This window comes from Emydura macquarii, unplaced genomic scaffold, assembly GCF_026122565.2.
Source record: "Emydura macquarii macquarii isolate MOO-44397 ecotype Brisbane River unplaced genomic scaffold, CSIRO-AGI_Emac_v2 contig_1390, whole genome shotgun sequence".
Lineage (NCBI taxonomy): Eukaryota > Metazoa > Chordata > Testudines > Chelidae > Emydura > Emydura macquarii.
Window position 1 is genome coordinate 10,884,603 of NW_027131527.1, and position 19,059 is coordinate 10,903,661.

Sequence of the window (19,059 nt, forward strand, 5' to 3'; positions counted from 1 at the left end):
AACAGCACACCATCAAAGCATGAAAGATTGTGCTAGTTGGAACCTCCTGGCAACCCTCCAGGGACTCTACATCTAGAATGACATCCAGGCCCTATAAAAGTCAATGGAAGTTTTGCCATTGAGTCAAATGGAGCCAAGATTTCAGTCCTGGACTTTAATTTAGCAGCAAAACTGGTTTTAGCATGACAGACATAAGAATGACAAAAACCAGGATTTCACATTAACATTGTCCTGAGGACACCACTTTACCTAGTGGCTTTGTTAAATTATTAAATCTATTTCTTTATTTGCATCCTTATCACTGTCACAATTTACATAATTGAAAAGATGGATTAATTCAATACAGAACAATAGACAACCACCATTGATGGTGGCGCTTTGTTCAAATAATTTGCAGAAGAATCAGGTTATTCCTCCGTTCTGGTGGGACTCTTTTTTATCATTCCATTAAAGTTACATTGGTGCCCCACATTTTTGGTTCATTTCTACTATTTGAAAACTTAACAAAACTAATGACAATCTTCAAAGACTACAAAAGCGGCACAAAGAACAATTTATTGCATCCACACTTCTAGCTTCTCTGAGGTTTTCTTCTTATCCCCTTTTCATCTCAGTTTATCAGTTTTTTCATCTCCATAAACTTGAAATTGGCTGCACTGTATATGCTGAAAAACAGTATAATTCAGATGATCCCCATTTTATTGCATAGTTATTCACTGTGTCAGTGATTTTAACCTCTCATTAACATTTACTTTTGAACAAAAACACTTACAATATATTTTAAATAACTATTTTTTCATTTTTAAAAACAAGGACAATTCAGCAGGAGAGAAATTATGTATAAGCTTTCTCCCTATTCTCATACACTAGGCATTTTATAGTCTTTACCATGACAAAGTAGAGTGGAGAAAGCAAGGGAACAAAATGGGTTAGTACAATGATAGTGAACCTAAGTCATGAATGCTTGAAATAACATATGATTCCTGTTCTAGTGGCACATCCTCGAATAGACTTCCATAGTCTGGGAGAGACTGATATACCTTTTGATGTATGTAGTGCACCTTTATATTTCTAAGCACTCTTTCTCTGCACAGATATCAGAAACCATCTTGTTTTCAGAGTTTAGTTCAGACTATCAGAGGAGACACCCACTCTGTACACGCTCACTGAGACTTTACTTTTGTTATTTCTTGTTCTGCTGCTGTTAAATCTATAATAAAAGGTCACTCTGACTGCAATATCTGTTTGCTCTTTGTGTATTGAAAAAAAATATCCAAGTTCATAATGCTCTAGCCCCAGAGTGGACGTCCAATGTTAAAGAAGGGGCCATCACAAGCCAAGGTGGACAAAGGTAAAGATACAATGGACATCCATAAAGGTTGACAGCCAGCACCTGACTTTTTATTTTGGGGCACTAATGCTCAAAAAGGTTTTCCCACAATATAAATAAGAAATACAAAACCTCAAAAATTGCCTAGCATGCAGGTAGGTTATACACTACTGCTAAATTAGGATTATATATGTCAATATTTGCAAGAAATCTAACAGGAACCTGGAAAAGCCTATTTCCCTTCACATTCAGAGAGCCACCCATTCATTTTGCATTAGGACATCTCACACAAGTTGTAAATATTAATGCAAGGTACTTTTTGACATATTAGAATTAGCTTTCATATCAGCACCAATGAATTCATGGCTTCCAGAAACCTATTATCAGCTAGCCAGCCATGCATGTCCACTTCTGAATTAGATTCCAGTCTGAACCTACATTTGACTCCTATTTAATGCTCCTTAAACTGCCACTCCATGATAAATAAACAAGATTGGCTTTGTATAGAAGTGAAGCCCTTGGTTCAGCCTGGCCATTGAAGTCAATCGGTTCCTATCACTGACCGCAGAACCAGATCCTACTGATATTTTAGCATCAGGAGATGGTATTAATTTCACACCCTTGAGAGACTTGTTTTCTTCAACCTACTTCAATTCAGCAGGATTTTTGTTTGTTTTTTGGTCAGTGACCTGGTTTTCTGAAGTGTCTAGGCAAAATTTCAACAGCATTTTAATTTTTTTAAAATGACCCACTTTTTATTATGCACATTTATGATGCACTTTTTATTATGCACAATGCCCTTGGTTTTTGCTTTCCATCTTTTAAACTAATTCCAAGGTTGGTTTCCCAGAATTGTAAATCCAACCTGAAGATCACCACAACTATTGTAAATAGATGGTGTTAATTTTGCTCTGAGTTCTTTCGTGGCAAGTCTGCATATCAGTTGCAAAGGGAAGCACCTCATACGTCTATTGTCAGTTTAAAGAAATGACCAGATTTTTTTTTCGTTTATTTTCTCTTTAAACATACTCAAGAATTAAGTTGTTCCTAGTGGAGTCACTTTAATTCAGTAAAAATGTGGCAACACTGCTTAACTCAAAAATACAGAAATAAAAATCACTTACTTCTTGCCTGTTTAACAGCAAGCTGCAGCCCCCTTTGCACTTACCCTCCTCTAACAAATACGCAAAGTGAAAGAAGGCGCGTCTTCATATTTTACATATTCCTTAACAGGTTGGAGACAGTTATAAATATTCCAATTTTATTACGTCACCACTTGTTCTCATCTTATTGAAGATTAGCTTGATCCAAAACCTTAGTTTTGAACAGTCTTAAATTTAGGTTGTGTTACCAACCAGACTCAAGTTTTGAAGATCATGACCACCTCTACTTGTTGTGGCAACCCCTTGCTACCACCAGTTTGTCTAATAAACAGGCATACTTATTGATTGCTTAGGGCCAGATTAAACCTCTATTAACACAATAGTAGTCCTTCCACTGACTTCAGTGGCTCTAGATCAGAACCTTATATTGTGAAAATGTGTGGCAAAATCCCTGGCACAGCTCTGAAAATCTCAATCATATATTCTTAGCTATAGTAAAACAACAGGTTAAGACGTCAATGTTTCTGAAAAGTAGTATTCTTTTGTAGTATTTTAATGCCTCTTTCTCAATTTTTACAGTATTGTTTACAAACTATTTTGACTCCTCAGCTGTGACCCACAGATGTATTCATAACATTCTATGTTTTCACTATTATCATTTATTTTTATATTAATTATCAGTATACTTGTGGATGAGAAACATATCAAGGCAATAAAGACTAACGTAATAAAGAGGAAAGTATAGAGGCAATCAGGGAAAACATCTAAGACACTTTCTGATATTTGTAACTTCAGAAGAATCAGCCGTGCTTGTAACTGGGGCTATATTGCCTCTTTGCCAACCAAACAACTTTCCCAGGTGTGCATTTCATGGAAACCCTGAGATCACAGCCCATTGTTTAATAAAAACAAAATATCTATTCCACTATAGTATGCCCTTTGGACAAAGTAGGGCTCTTGGTTATATCTAAGATACTTTGATGCAAGGATACTATAACTTGGAACTCAGCTATATTAATCTATATAGTAGTCAATTTCACCAATGTAGTGCAACATCTCTTAACACTTAGAATGTTAGACATGACTTTCAGGTGTCATGGAGATAGAGTATTTCTGTCTCAATGGAACCAAAAAACAATAACCTGCACTCTTACACAATGGTATACTTTAAGCTAATTGCTAATTTTTGTTATATCTTCTTATCAATCAATCATAAACAAAGTTCAGTGTTTCAGTAAAAAAGGGGGGGTGGGGAGGAAGAGAGAGAAGGAACGGAAAGGGAAAAAAAGAAAGAAAGGCAAGAGCATTTTATGCAGCCTGAAATAAAATTCAACAATAAAAAGTATAATTGCTAGACAAGCTCTAAGTACAATGGGTACTCCATAATTCAAACAAAATAATGTAATGACAGAAAGTGTATCCAAAAAACACAGCTAACCTTTCTAATATATAATCATTAGACTTTTGCTTACTGATAAATCAGCACAAATTGTATTTAAACGATGATAACACCACATAACTCACCTATCCTAGAACACAAACAGTCCACATTCGGGCACTAAAGCAATTATCTAAGCAATGTTTCTGGTGTTTAGAACTTCAGTACAAAAATTATGGCTCATGGTGCATCTGCAAGCTGATGGCCTGACAAGTGCTCTAGTGTATTTCAGTATGATTGACAGGGCACAGTGGCTGCTGGTGGGGGTTGGGCATCCTTAAAGCTATATACCAATGTAGAAATATGTCAGATATAATTAAAAATGGAACAGAATCCTTCTAAATTATTTTGAACAACCAGAGGATATGGAGTGTACACACTACGGTGTTTGTGCTGGTCTCTTGTGTTCACACTGACCAGCCTCAATTAAAATTAGAAAGTAGTGCAATATGGGTAGCTATCCCACAGTGCAACTAGCCACAGTGGTTGTTCAGATGAGTGTCATCGTCCCAGGCTGCAACACTGCTTCCCCCACCCTTTCTCTTCCCCCCACTCCCCCCTCCCCAAACAAACAGGAAAAGTTTTTTCATGCCATTTTTTTATTCCCCGCAATCGCCATTGCTGCAGAGACATGGAGCCAGCTCAACTCTGCACTATAATTGTGAGCGTGACAAATACATCACAGCTTATCATCGATTATTTTCAAAATAGAGCAAGAAGCAGAAGCAGAGACAACACCAATGCCACTGAGGCTGCCCTGCTAGAAGACATCGAGGAGAACAATTCCCAGTTGCTGCAGGCTGTAACAAGTCATCTGCAGTCTGTGAAGCACAGGTTCTGGTGCAGGAAAACAAGCACAGACTGGTGGGACCGCATCGTTATGCAACTGTGAGATGATGATCAGTGACTGCAAAACTTTAGGATGCGAAAGGCAACTTTCCTCGAACTGTGCTCAGAGATGGCACCATCCTGAAGCACATGAACACTCGCTTGAGACAAGCTATGACAATGGAGAAGAGAGTTGCCATCACTCTGTGGAAGCAGGCAACCCCCGACTGTTACCGCTCGGTTGGGAATCAATTCGGAGTCGGTAAATCTACAATGGGCACTGCCGTGATTCAAGTGTGCAGTGCCATAAATAGACTTCTGCTACGAAGGCTAGTGACTTTGGGAAATGTGCAGGACATAGTGGAGGGGTTTGCCATGATGGGGTTCCCAAACTGTGAGGGGCCGTTGATGGGATGCACATCCCCATCTTAGTGCCTGCACACTTAGTGACTGAGTACATAAACCACAAAGGGTACTTTTCCATGGTCCTGCATGGATTACAGGGGTCGTTTCACAGACATCTATGTGGGGTGGTCTGGGAAGGTGCATGACGCTTGTTTATTTCTTAACTTGGGGCTGTTCTCTAAGATGCAGGCGGGAACTTTCTTCCCTGACCCAAAAATTCAGATTGGGGGTGTAGAAATGCCCATAGTGATCCTGGGGGATCCTGTTTAGCCCTTGCTCCCTTGGCTAATGAAGCCAGACACCAGTCACCTTGACAGTAACAAGCAGTGTTTTAATAAGAGGTTAAACAGTTGCAGACTGGTTGTAGGATGTACCTTTGGACCTTTAAAGGGCAGATGGAGGAGTCTCCTCACTAGGCTGGACATGAGTGAGAAGTACCTCCATTCTGTGATATCTGCTTGCTGTGTTCTTCATAACGTGTGTGAAATGAAGGGTGAAAGGTTCCCCCAGGGTTGGGCTGTGGAGGCAGAAAGACTGGCCCCCAATTATGAGCAACCAGATGCCGGCATTATGCTGAGAGCTAACCACGGAGCGCTTTACATTAGGGAAGCTTTAAAAAAACCAGGTTCTGCAATGAGATGCAGGAGTGATTTCTGTTCCTGTATGTTGTTTGCCTTTGGTAACCCCCACCCCCACCCCCCGCCCTCCAAGATATCTGTGCCCACCAAATCCCTCCTTAACAAGATATGATTTAATAAAGAAACTTGTGGAAATAATGCAAAACTTTATTTCTGAACATTCAAGTCATGGGGGAAGGTGGGGGGGACGGACTGTCCATTTCACTATATCAAGGGGTGGGGTGGTAGCTTGCTGGCCAGCTATCAGCATGGCCACCACTGCTTTCTGCTCACCTCCTCTGGGGTGGATGAGAGCATGTACTGCATCCTGGACAATCTCCTCCGAGACCTCTTGGGGGAGTGGGAGGGCGGCAAAGCCCTCGGTTGAGGAGCATTATGTAGGGGCTGCAGCAGGACTCTGTCCTGCCTCTGCTCCTCCTGAAGCTCCACAAGTCACCGGAGCATGTTTGCCTGGTCCCACATGATTCGCAGCATTTCCTGTGTGGTGCTGCAATCATGATCCATCATTTCTCGCCGACTATCCCTGTCCATGTTCTGTGACAAGGTCAGCTCTTCCTCTGCGGCTACTGAGGCATTCATGAGCTCCACAAACATGTCATCTCTGCTTTTTTTTTCCCCCCTCTTCCTAAACTGAGACAGTCTGTCCACAGCATTTGTTAAGGGTCAGTCCAGTGCCGAGGTGTCTACAGAATGAAAGAAAAGTAACAAGGTAGCCACAGTTAGCATAGTGAAGAAAATGAAACAAATGTAACAATTTAGATAATGATCTCCTGAAAAAATGTAGCAAATGATTACAGAGAAACAATGTACACAATGTTACCATTAAAAACGTTGCAAATGGTTCCCTTGATACAATGTAGCACAATTCACTCTCTCTACTTGTATTTTAAACTATTACAGAGAGGAACTGCGGACGACCTGTAGGGGGGAGGCTATGCTTAAAACACATGAAGCCATGATGCTGGCTACCTTGATTGCAGAGAAGAATCCTACTGTGGAGGGAGGAACAAGGCAGCCCTCCCCTGAAAAGTTTTTCTACGGATAACAGATTACATACATGAAATTTTATATGACATATCAACTGATGATAAACGTAGCATTTCTCATTACATAAAAAAAACTGATCCCTGGGTAACCCCCCAGATCATTCACCAAAATGCCTGAGATCCCCTTTGTGCTCCCCCCCCCCCCCAACCACCCAATGTACAAGGACAGAAATGCTAATAAGAAAGAAAACTCACCAGAGTGCCTTCCCTGGGATCATTTGTGCTGTCCTGTGTGTTGCTGGACTGCTCTGGGGTCAGGAATATGTCCTGACTTTTGGGAAGAACGGACACCTGGCTCTTCTGTACCCTGCTCTCCTCAACTTCCTCCTCCTCCTCGTCCACGGAGTCCTCATCGTTGATCATGGACTGTGACCTAGCGGAGGTATCAATGCTGCGGGGAGGCACCGTGGTGGGATCCCCAACAAGAATTGCATGCACCTCATCATAGAACCTGCATTTTTTGGGCGAGGAGCCAGAGCAGCTGTTAGCTTCCCTGGCTTTCTCATAAGACTGGGGCAGCTCCTTAATCTTCACACAGCACTGCTGAGCGTCCCTCTGGTGTCCCTTCCCCAGCATGCCCTGGGATATCTTACCATAAATGTCCAGATTCCTTTTGCTGCCTCTGAGCTGAGCGAGAACGGACTTCTCGCCCCACAGCCCGATGAGATCTAAGACCTCTGGTCGACTCCATGCTGGAGTGCATTTGGGCTTTGCAGTAGCCATGTGGAGAACAGTTACAATACTCTTTCCACGCTGGCAGCACAGGAAATTAAAATTCAAATCTTCCCGGGGCTTGAGGGGAGGGGACTTTTCCTGCTAGCATGACCACTGAGCAGCACAGCGCGACTGTCCAGAACAGTCAAAACAGGGCATTGTAGGATACATGCCGGAGGTCAATTAATTCTAATTAAGTTCCGTTGTGTCTACACTGACACTAAATCAACTTAAATTCAAATTAGGCGCTATGCCTCTTGCGGAGGAGGTCTTATTAAGTCGATTTTACAGGCACCTTAATTCAAATTAAGAGTGGTGCCAGTGTAGACGCAGGTGTAATTAAGTCGACTTAAGTGGCATTAAGTCAACCTAAGTCACCAGTGTAGACCATGTTTTCTAATCCTTTAGTCATTTTTGTGACTCTTCTCTGAAAACTCTCCAATTTATCAACATCCTTTCTGAACTGTGGGCACCAAAGCTGGACATAGTATTCCATTGCAAAATACATAAGTAAAATAGCCTACTTCTACTCAAGATTCCCGTTTATGCATCCCAGGATTGCATTCACTCTTTTGGCCACAGCATAAGTTTGGGAGCTTATGTTCAGCTGATTATCCACCACTACCCCCAAATCTTTTTCAGTCCCCAATTCCCAGGATAAGGTCCCTCACCCTGCAAATATGGCCGACATTCTTTGGTCCAGGATGTGTACATTTACCCATATTAAAAGACATTCATTCTTTGCACCCAATTTACCAAGCAATCCAACTCACTGTGTATCAGTGACCAGCCCTCTTCATTATTTACTGTTCCTGCAATTTGTGGGTCATATGAAACTTTATCAGTAATGATGTTATGTTTTCTTCCAAGTCATTGATAAAAATGTTAAATAGTGTAGGGCACAAAATTGATCCCTGCGGTACTCCACTGGAAACACACCTGCTCAGTAACAATTCCCTATTTACAATTACATTTGAGACCTGTCACTTAGCCAGTTTTTAGAACATAAGAATGGCCATACTGGATCAGAACAATGGTCCATCTAGCCCAGTATCCTGTCTTCTGACAATGGCCAATACCAGATGCTTCAGAGGGTATGAATGGAACAAGTAATCATCAAGTGATCCATCCTGATAGCCATTCCCAGCCTCTGGAAAACAGCCATCTCTGCCTATCCTGGCTAATAGCCAATGATGGACCTATCCTCCACGAACTTATCTAGTTCTCTTTTGAACCCTGTTATTGTCTTCGCCTTCACAACATCCTCTGGCAAGGAGTTCCACAAGTTGACTGTGCACTGTGTGAAGAAATATTTCCTTTTGTTTGTTTTAAACCTATTAATTTCATTTTGGTGACCCCTAGTGTTTGTGTTGTGAGAAGAAGTAAATAACACTTCCTTATTTATTTTCTCCACACCAGTCATAATTTTATAGACCTCTATCATATTCCCCGTTAGTCATCTCTTTTCCAAATTGAAAAGTCCCAGTTTTATTAATCTCTCCTCATATGCAAGCTTTTCCATACCCCTAATCCTTTTAATTGCCCTTTTCTGTATCTTTTCCAATTCCAATATATCATTTTTGAGATGGGGCAACCAGATCTGCATGCAGTATTCAAGATGTGTGCATACCATGGATTTATAAAGAGGCAATACAATATTTTCTGTCTTATTATCTATCCCTTTCCTAATGATTCCCAACATTCTAACAGCTTTTTTGACTGCTGCTGCACATTGAGTGGATATTTTCAGAGAATTATCCACAGTGACTCCAAGATCTCTTTCTTGAGTCATAACAGCTAATTTAGACTCCATCATTTTATATGTACAGTTGGAATTATGTTTTGCAACGTGCATTACTTTGCATTTATCAACATTGAATTTCATCTGCCATTTTGTTGCCCAGTCACCCCGTTTTGTGAGATCCCTTTGGAACTCTTCACAGTCTGCTTTGGATTTAACTATCTTGAGTAGTTTTGTTTTATCTGCTAATTTTGCCACCTTATTGTTAACCCCTTTTTCCAGATCATTTATAAATATGTTGAACAGTACTGATCCCCATATAGGCCCCTGAAGGACACCACTATGTACCTCTCTCCATTCTGAAAATGAACCATTTATTTCTACCCTTTTTTCCCTATCTTTTAAACAGTTATGATCCAGGAGAGGATCTTCCCTCTTATCCCATGACCACTTACTTTGCTTTAGAGTCTTTCGTGAGGGACCTTGTCAAAGGCTTTCTGAAAATCTGAGTACACTATATCCACTGGATCACCCTTGTCCACATACTTGTTGACCACCTCAAAGAATTCTAGTAGATTGGTAAGGAATTATTTTCCTTTACAAAATCCATGTTGACTTTTCCCCATCAAATCATATTCATCTATGTGTCTGATAATTCTGGTCTTTATCATCATTTTCCTGGGATATCAGGCCTATAACTACCTGGGTCATCCTGTTTACTCTTTTTAAAAATTTGCACATTAGTTTTCTTCCAGTTTTCTGGAATTTCCCCACTGCTCCAAGACTTATTGAAAAATCAACATTAATAGTCCAGCAAGCTCCTCGGCCAGCTCTTTTAAAACTCTTGGATGCAAGTTGTGTGAACTTGCTGAGTAAAAAATTTCTAACTTTAGTAGCTGATGTTTAACATCCTCCAGTGATGCTAGTGGAATTGAAAGAATGTTACCACTACTATATAATGAGACTACATAATTATTCCCCCCCCCCCCCCCAATAGAGAACAGAAATATTTATTGAACACTTCTGCCTTTTCTGCATTATTAAGAATTCTACCATTTCCATCTAGTAATGGATCAGTACCATTGTCAGGATTCTTTTCGTTCCTAATATATTTAAAAACTCCTTATTGTCATTAGCTCTTTGGCCATCGATTTCTCCTTGTCCCCCTTTGCTCCTCTTTATCAATTTTCTATAATTCCTAATTTCTGATTTAATATTAATTACTATCAACTTCCCCTTTCTTCTATTTGTTATATGTTTCTATGGGACCATCCTTTCTCTGCCTGCAATGTCCCAAGTTTAACTGGGAATGGATTAAAGAGGGAAATGTTCACCAGAACTCAATTTGAAATCATGATATTCTTTTGTTTATTGAACAATCAAATGTCATTGAGTTACAGTCTTGTAGCTTAGTGGCAGCTTCCTCATTTGGGAATTATGGTGAAGTATGAGTCTGCAAGTCACAAAAATTCTAAATTTTTATGTTGTGGGCATCCATGGATTCTTTTCTGACCATTAGCCAAGTACTACTGAGAAGCCCACTTTTCACTTCAATATACATTCTTCTGTAAGCATCCAAGGAATATGTTCAACTTCAGGTTTGACTTTCACATACTCCCACATCTATTTCAAAGCTACTCTATTATATCATTCTAATAAAATAGGCTAACATCGCCTTCTCCCTTAGGTAGACTTTGTGTCAAAACATTGCATACCTAAATGCAGGAGTTAACAGTGATTTGTGAAAACCAGTCTCTGTGTTGTATTTATTCCATCAGAGACGACAATCCTATGACCTGCCCAGTTACAGTTTTTAGCTTTGAGCTTGTCTGTCAGTTTCTGAACAACAGACCAGAGCATTTCCAATGAGCCCAAAGAGTACCTCATGGTCCCGATGCTGGAATCCTTACTCAGGAAAGCCTCCCACTGAAGTATAACCATAAGAATCTGTGAACTTAACTCTGCCCACAGTTACACCAATATTACACCAGTATGACTGCACTGAAGTCAATGGAGTTATGCTGGATATATACCAGTGGAAGTGAGAACAGCATCCAGCCATGTATATAAGAAATTATTTAATAGTTGTATTCATCATGTTTCCCCTACGCACACAAGCACATTGGTTATCAGCCTAGGAACTTTTTAGCAGAGCTTAGCAAATAACAGATTTTTCAGTTCAGTGGCCAAACCAAAAAAAATATTTTTTTTATTTACTTTGGATCAACCTAAAACCAATTTTTTTCAGTTTTTCCCCCTCACTAAAAACAACACAACAATTTTATTTTGAGTCATTGCTTGATCTAAAACAAACATTGCTTGATCTAAAACAAAAAAAAGTTGTTGGTTTCATTTCTTGATTTTTTCAAAGCCTTTGATTATTTTTTAAATAAATCTAGGTAAATTTTGACGTGAAACATTTTGAAATTAAACAACAAAATGAAATGGTTTGACATGAAAATTTTGTTTTTTATATCTCTTTTAGCAAATACCATTTGCCAAATTCAGCCAGAGTTAACAAATAGTTTGTCATTCCAAAACTGTATTTTTTGGCATATAAACTATTTGTCAAAAAAATTCACCCAGCTCTACCTTTTGGTAGCAATATTTGAGCTATTTAAATAATATTTGTCTCAAAGAAAAAGAAATATGGGGTGACATGGGGATGATACACATTCCGGCCCCTTTTGTACTCATGAAGTCTTTCACTATCAAAGACTCCCATTTAAATGAATTGGCCTGTAATTTTTCACTTCATGTACTAGATTTGGGTACTGATCAAATGTGCCTCGCTTTTTAGGGTACTAAGTGGTTTTTGGCTAGCTGGTTGAACTGTGCTGTTAACAATAGATAGAGGATGTTTGCATCCAAACCCCACTCTGCTATCTTTAAAACAAAACAAAACAAAAAAGTGTTCCTCTCTCTAACCAGGACCAGAGAGAATGTTTAAATGAAGTTCAAGTTGACCTTGTTCTAAACATAGCCTATTATTCACCTCAACAAAAGTCACGACTTGTACTTGCTACAGTAACATATGATGTAACATTAACTTGAAACTAAGAAGGAGGCATCTTTAAATATTCTTTTTATGAAATTTTCACCACACAGATTTCTCTTTATATTATGGTGCAGTTTTCACACTGTGATGTTATTCCCAGTTTTAGTAAACATATCTTCATCTCTTATGATTTTTCACCCATTACAATGGACTGTTTTTCATTCTCCTGGTACAGCTGCTACTCTTCACAATAGATTTCCTTGTGTTTCACATTCATGGACTACAATAGGTTACTTCTTCATCAAGTGCCAGTTTTGAATAATCTATCTTCAGATTAATCTAATCTTTAAACATTTACACTCTAAGCACTACATTTACCATAGTTACAAGTAATTTAACCATTCAACCCTCCCCCTACACACACACATACACAAAACCGAAACCAAGGAGTCCTGGGTGATCACTTTCATTAATTTTAAATTTTTGACTGGGGGCTGTACAGGAGTAGGAGCGGGAAGTGGTTTCAAGACACCTCACCTATTTGCACCCTTCACAGAAACTGGGCACAGTCCTCTTAAAGGACACAGCACTTCCCCTTGCAAGTGCCCTCATGGAGGCTAGCTATCTAAAATGAGAAGACGAGGGGCAGAGTAAAAGCAGAGTCATAATCCACCATAACTAGTCAGCACAGCTAATTGGGTGAAGTGGGGAGGGTGCCTCCTGTACCCCTAGAAAGGATGGCAGAGATCTTACTACAGAATGTGATTTCAGGATCCTGCAAGAATGTTCTGGCTGAGTCAGGCAGATTTCTTCCGAAGGGCCCTTCAGCTCCTCTTTCAACCCAGGCAATAGCTTCAAAAAACACAAAAAGTGGCTCAAAACAGTCAGGCTTTCTTTAGATACAGTATCACTTCTTGTTTCTTCTTTTGTTTCTTCACATGATCACTGTGGTATATTAAAAACTGGATCAAAATAAAAAGCTATCACTTTAAACTGTAGATGGTTTTCTGGTCCTGTTTGTAAACTAGTGGGCTCTGCAGGGAAGTGTGTAATCTGGATCTTCAGCAGTCAGTCTTCAAAGACCTAGCCTAAAGCAAGGGTGGGCTGAGTTATGCCTGACTACCTTCGGAAAGTCCCTGCTTTCGTCTCTCTGTTTTTGGTTCTGGAGTCTAAGAAATAAAGGAGCATTACCTTCAAAAAAGAGTATTTTATGTTTTATCTAACTTTGTATGCCTTGAATATAAATCAACACTTCTAAATCCTGCTACACGTATGATTGCGGATTACTGTTGCCTTCCATAGGATGGAGTTGGATTGGGCCCTCACTAATTAACTGGATGACAAAAGGAGCATTCAATCTGCCATTTCACACTCCTTCCTCTAAAAATCTCCACCAGATAATTAAGAATACCCAAAGTGTCCAAGTCTAATCCTTTCAGAGTTTTTTCCTTCCCTAAATGCCAGTCTATAGGTATAATTCTTAACTGTTATAAAAGTTTGTGGCTTACACCCAGGGTGAATATGCAGCTCTGTCTTTTTAAAAGTACTCAAAATATGATAGAAAAAATATTTCCGTGCAGACACTCACTCTTTAACTAGAATCCACTCGGAGAACTTTCTTAATATGTACAAGTAATGTAGTTGTTTCCTGAAATGTGCAGATTCGCTTTTAATAGTCTGTTCTTATTACTATTTCAGAAACTGCACCTTTTGTATTTAAATATCTGATGTATAAATTATTTTATAAAACTGCCTTGTACAACAATTCAATGTTTTAAATCCTAAACTGACAAATTTACATCTATATAAGCCTCCCCTCCATTGGAAGCAATTTCCAGTGAAGTGTCAGGAGATAAGTGCAGCCTTACTGAAGGGAACAGCATTTGTGCAATATCTTATCTTCTCTTGTAGAATAGTCTGATATGCTTTTCATAGCTGGAAAATATGTGAATGCACTGCACAACCTTGATTAGTGGCTTCGAGTGACAAGATCATGGTGATTTCTTATATTTATTGAACCAACATGAAAATGTATGTTTACGAGTAAGAAGGTGTTCAATTTCTTGGAAGTTTGAAAAAAATTCACCCGTATTTTTCCACAGACATTTGAGGGGATGACTACTCAATTAAGCATCTATAATTCAATTCACAACTCAATGTACTTTCACTATAAAGAAAATTCCTTTCACTCAGCTTCAGTCTTACCTTTCAAATTAAGAAGCCAGCCCTAACAAGAAGAGTTCCAGAAAACAGCTCTCTGTAGAAATCTTGTTGCAGAGTCCTGACTCCAGAGGCACTGACAATGAACAGCTTCTTTGGTCGCCTGTCAGTCTCACAGATTAGAAAAGGAAATAGGAGGGGAGAACAGTGGAAAATATAGTGAAGGGGAGGGTAGTATCCATCTGGTACCTCCTTCTGAAACGAGAGTTACCGACTTCACTGACAACTTGTTACTGAAAATACCTCTTTGAAAAAGCTCAGACTAGTTCATCTAAAACCTGCAAACACAGTCACTAAGCTTTTAGAGCCTCATTCAAAACCCATTGAAGTCAATGGAAAGATTCCCACTGATGTCAGTAGGTTTTGGATCAGTTTTTCCTCTTCAATTTTCAAACTGCTGATCTCCACATGAATAAAAAAATGTCATTGGCATGAGAGATCAGTGTAAAAGAGCGAAAGTGGTAAGTAGGAGACCAATGTCAAATATTGTAATTGGAACTCATGCCATATATTGCAGCAATGTACAGACTAAAATTTCATCCAGATCAGGCCCCATAATATATAATGGTCCACATGCCAGAGAACTCCAATAATATCTACATATGATGACAAACTGCCAAATGGGAGATGTACACAGAAGGGCTGTAAAGAATTAAATGATAAAAAAGTTTACTTCCCCTTGTCTTTATAATATTAAATTTTGTTTATACAAACAATTTAAAAATGTTTTGTTCTTTCCGTTTTGTTTTCCTCTTGTAATCCACCTTTCTTTTCCCTCCCCCACCTTCACCTTCTCTTCGTTTTATTCTCTCTCTTTCCTCCCCATTTATTTATCTGTCCCCTTGAGAATATGAAACAGCAGCATGTAGTCACTCCAGTAGTCTCATAAAGATCCTACCTTTTCAATATTAGCCTTCCCCATCTCATGTGCTTTAATGGCAAGTACATTGGGATGCAGTGTGATTATTATAAAAGCTTCCCTATTATTATAGGTACGGCACAGTCTGATCCACTCAGAAATGCACTTTTGATTAAGACAACTCTTAAGTTGCATTGTTAAGTGATTATCACAGCCCCTGGGTTAGTGGCACATTAGAGTTGAGACTTGAGGAATCTCCATCTTCAAATTAGGCAGGTACTGTTATCACTTAAGAAGAATATTTAATTCGGGGCCAGTCTTGATGACACTCTGAACATAGACGAATGGTTTGTTCAGCATAAAAACAGATAAAAACCTTCCACTGAGTTCTGGTCCTTTATGAGCACTCAAACAGCTAGAGAGACATCTTTCTAATACGATTCAAAACATTTGCAGTTTACTCCATTGTACAACAGGCTCCGCGTCATACAATTACAACTAACTGTAGAGAATCGAAAATTCAGCACAATTCTAATTCGTTAAATTGCTACTGATTTCAATGGAGTGGGATCAGGCCTTATATTTTCTGATATTCACCCCTTAATGAGCGTTTATATCACAAAGAGTTAAATTTGTATAAGGCTAGAGTTAGTCTTAGTGTAATTCCTTTGGGATACAATCAGCCAATGGGAATTTGTTCTGATGGTATAACACTTGTAACTATATTCCATGCTAGAGAGTTTGAACGGATGGGGAATTTTTGTAGTCAGAAATTGAACTATCTACATATGAAGTCTTAGCTACTGGCCCTGCAATGAGCTCAGCAAGGGCGACCACACAGGGATCTACCTGTCTCGAATAGATCGCAGGATCAGGGCCTTAGTTTGTTCGATGCAGCACATGAGGAAAAGATTTGAGCAGCCAAAAGGTGACTTTGCGTATTGGAGCAACATCTGCAGCGATTTCTCTGTCAAGTAGTATTCATAGGAACTAAAAATATTTTTGTGGATGATGAAATAGTTTACTACAGGGAAAGCGAAGATAATGATGATTCATTCTGTTATGATTTTATTCACAACTCATTCCTCTTGGAGTTGGTGAGGCTCAGTGTTGAGCGATAAATAATGTTTTTTGTTTACGGTCTTCTAGCTCCTGAACTTGGAGGGAATGGCATGAATGACACTTCTCCATAATGAAAATTTCTGGGCCGAGAAACACTTCGTTAGCATAGTATTAGTGCCTTGCTGTGTGATTTCATACTAAATTCTGATAATTTGTTGTTAATTGTTTAAATGTCTTACTTTGATGCTATGTTTTATTAATGTCTTCAAAGACAGTTTATACAGTAAAAAGCAAAGAAAATGCAATCTATTTTACTGCACATTAAATCTTCAAGACTGCCATGTGCATTGTGCCTAAACCCACAGGCCACTGAGCCAGGGGAGCCTGGCCTGACCTCTTTATTGCGGGGCCAAACCTGAGTGGTGCTATGGCTTGCATAAAAGATCACAATACTACTCAGTCAAATTTGGAGGGGTGGTCTGGTGTAGGGATTTATGGGCTGGGGCAGGGAAGTCGGTCAGTCTGCTGAGGAGAGGATAGTGCCCGAGAGAGGAAGAGGAAGGTGGGGGTGTGACAAATTTATGCCCCCACACACTTTAAATGGTGCTCTGCAGCCCGTTTAAGCACTCCCTTCTTAAAAACTAAACAAGTAAACAACTACAAATCTTGAAAATTGTTTCAAAGCATTTTTTTAGAAAAAAATTACTACAGCTTACAGATGACCCCTCAACTTTAATGTGCACCAAGCGTATGGGGGAGGAGTATGTCAGCCTTTTTTGTATGTGCTTTTTCTATTGCTTGAATTATCTAATCCAGGATGCAAAGAAGAAGAAAAAAAGAGTCATCATCTCAGCAATTTACACCATGAAATATTTAATAAGAAGGTCTTCTCCTGAAGTGGCTGGTTGACAGATGATTTGAGCACTGCCATATCCAAAGTTTCACAAGATGGCAAAACAAACTCAGAAGTTTTGTAGTTCTCTGAATTACCACTAAAATATGCTGTACAATAAATCTCCTAAAAGCATTTTAAAACTCTATGGATTAATGTGAACTATTGTACTTTTTCACCTTGACGACCTTCCAAATTTTCATGACCACCTTCTGGTCACCTTGGTCAAGCCTATTTAATGTATATCCTCTAGTTACTATTTCAAAACGCTTATCTCAACGCTGTAGACTTTTCTAAAACTCATGACTCATGCTCCTAACCTATGTCTAGTAGGTCTCTCTGAATGGATATGAGTCTTTTCTCTACATTATTTATTGGTCAATGCAATTTGGTGCTATCCAAAAAAAAAGGCCATTTCAGTGTTACCAGTCCTTACAAATTTATTATGACTTTCAATAATTGGTATTTTTCTGAAAGCTCCTGCTCCTGGAATTACGTGAGAATATTGATTTTCATTTTAAAAATTGTAAGTTTCTAGCGCTCATGACTGTAAAAGAAAAGCTTGAAAATATAAGCTCAAGAAACTCAAATGAGAAGACAAAGAGAACTAAATATGTACATAAACACACACATATTTAATCTCCCAATTTTTAACCCAGTATCATGATTTGGGGAGATGGAGCGTGACTCATGATTTTTTAAAACTTGGGACTGACCATACCGGCATTTCCTTCCAACAGTTTTTGTGATAAATTCTCAATGACTTTAGTGGTACTTCTGCACACAAGCTATTGGCTGGATAGGACCCTGAGAAACCACGGATCCTATCCTGCCGAAGAGTTGTGCGCAGATGTACCACTATCCTTAGACTTTCTTTCAAAGTCTTTATGTTCAGAATAAAACATACTGGTTCCAAAACTGAGTCTTGTATACTCCACTCCTTGTCTGTAACAGTTGCAGTCCATTATTAGTTAACTAACAGTTCTCTAGCCTTTCAAGCATTTGGGGTTCCCCTCCACCCCCATATTTAGTAATTTTATTAATTAGGTTATTATGCAATCTTCTTTTGGGGGCTCTTAAAGTTCAAGGAGTTTATATCCAATATTTCATTTGGTCCCAATGATTCTGTGAGGCAAACTGAATTTAACAGAAAGGTTGTGCACCACAGAGTCCTTTAAAAAAATTTTTTTTAAAGCCACACACCATACATTTGCCACACACCATACACAGAATTTCTCATTCCTCCGTGTTTTGGAACATAACAAGCCAAATCAAAAGATATACATACCAGTGGATTTTCTTTCCTCAGTCCTCTAATTCTGATTCCATCATGGTCCCTATCCCAAGAGCAGTCAATTCCTACCCAGCCCAAAAATGACAAAAGTATAAAAAAGCAAGTAAACTCAAGATAAACAATGGATTATTTGCCTCCATTTATTAGTGACTCTCAACCTCCTATTTTCCTTTAATAATAGAAGAGAGCTTCTTATATACCCTGCCTCCTTCCTAACAGGTCTTAACACATCCCTAGGCTACAACTCTCAGTTACCCTCAGTGAAGGGGGAAGATGGGCACTCCAACCCAAATTGATCATTGGAATTCTCCAGTCTCAGACCCTGAACAGAAACAAAACTACAAGACTTCTTTCCAAACCCAAAATTGCCTTCCACACACCACTTCCTCTCCTTCAGCTATTGTGCCCCCAAGTCCTTTCAAGTATTTCTTAATATCAGAATTGTGATATTTTGATCCTCAGTGTTCTTACTGCCTTAAAAGGCCAGTACA

At 39.1% G+C, this 19,059-nt stretch overlaps 1 protein-coding gene across 2 annotated transcripts in view; it reads right to left on the reverse strand.

Moving 5' to 3' along the window:
- CTNNA3 (catenin alpha 3) overlaps positions 1–18,603 on the reverse strand; it is an 813,634-nt gene extending 795,031 nt beyond the window's left edge. The window contains exons 1-3 of one of the 2 annotated variants that reach the window (XM_067552599.1): positions 18,563–18,603; positions 14,447–14,656; positions 12,995–13,093 (exon numbers count right to left, since the gene is read on the reverse strand). The gene's annotated coding sequence lies outside the window, so the exon portion shown is untranslated. Of the gene's footprint in view, positions 1–3,957; positions 4,058–12,994; positions 13,094–14,446; positions 14,657–18,562 lie in introns of those variants that run through there. The other variant, XM_067552600.1, reaches the window with a different exon arrangement.
- Between the last annotated feature and the right edge of the window lie 456 nt (positions 18,604–19,059).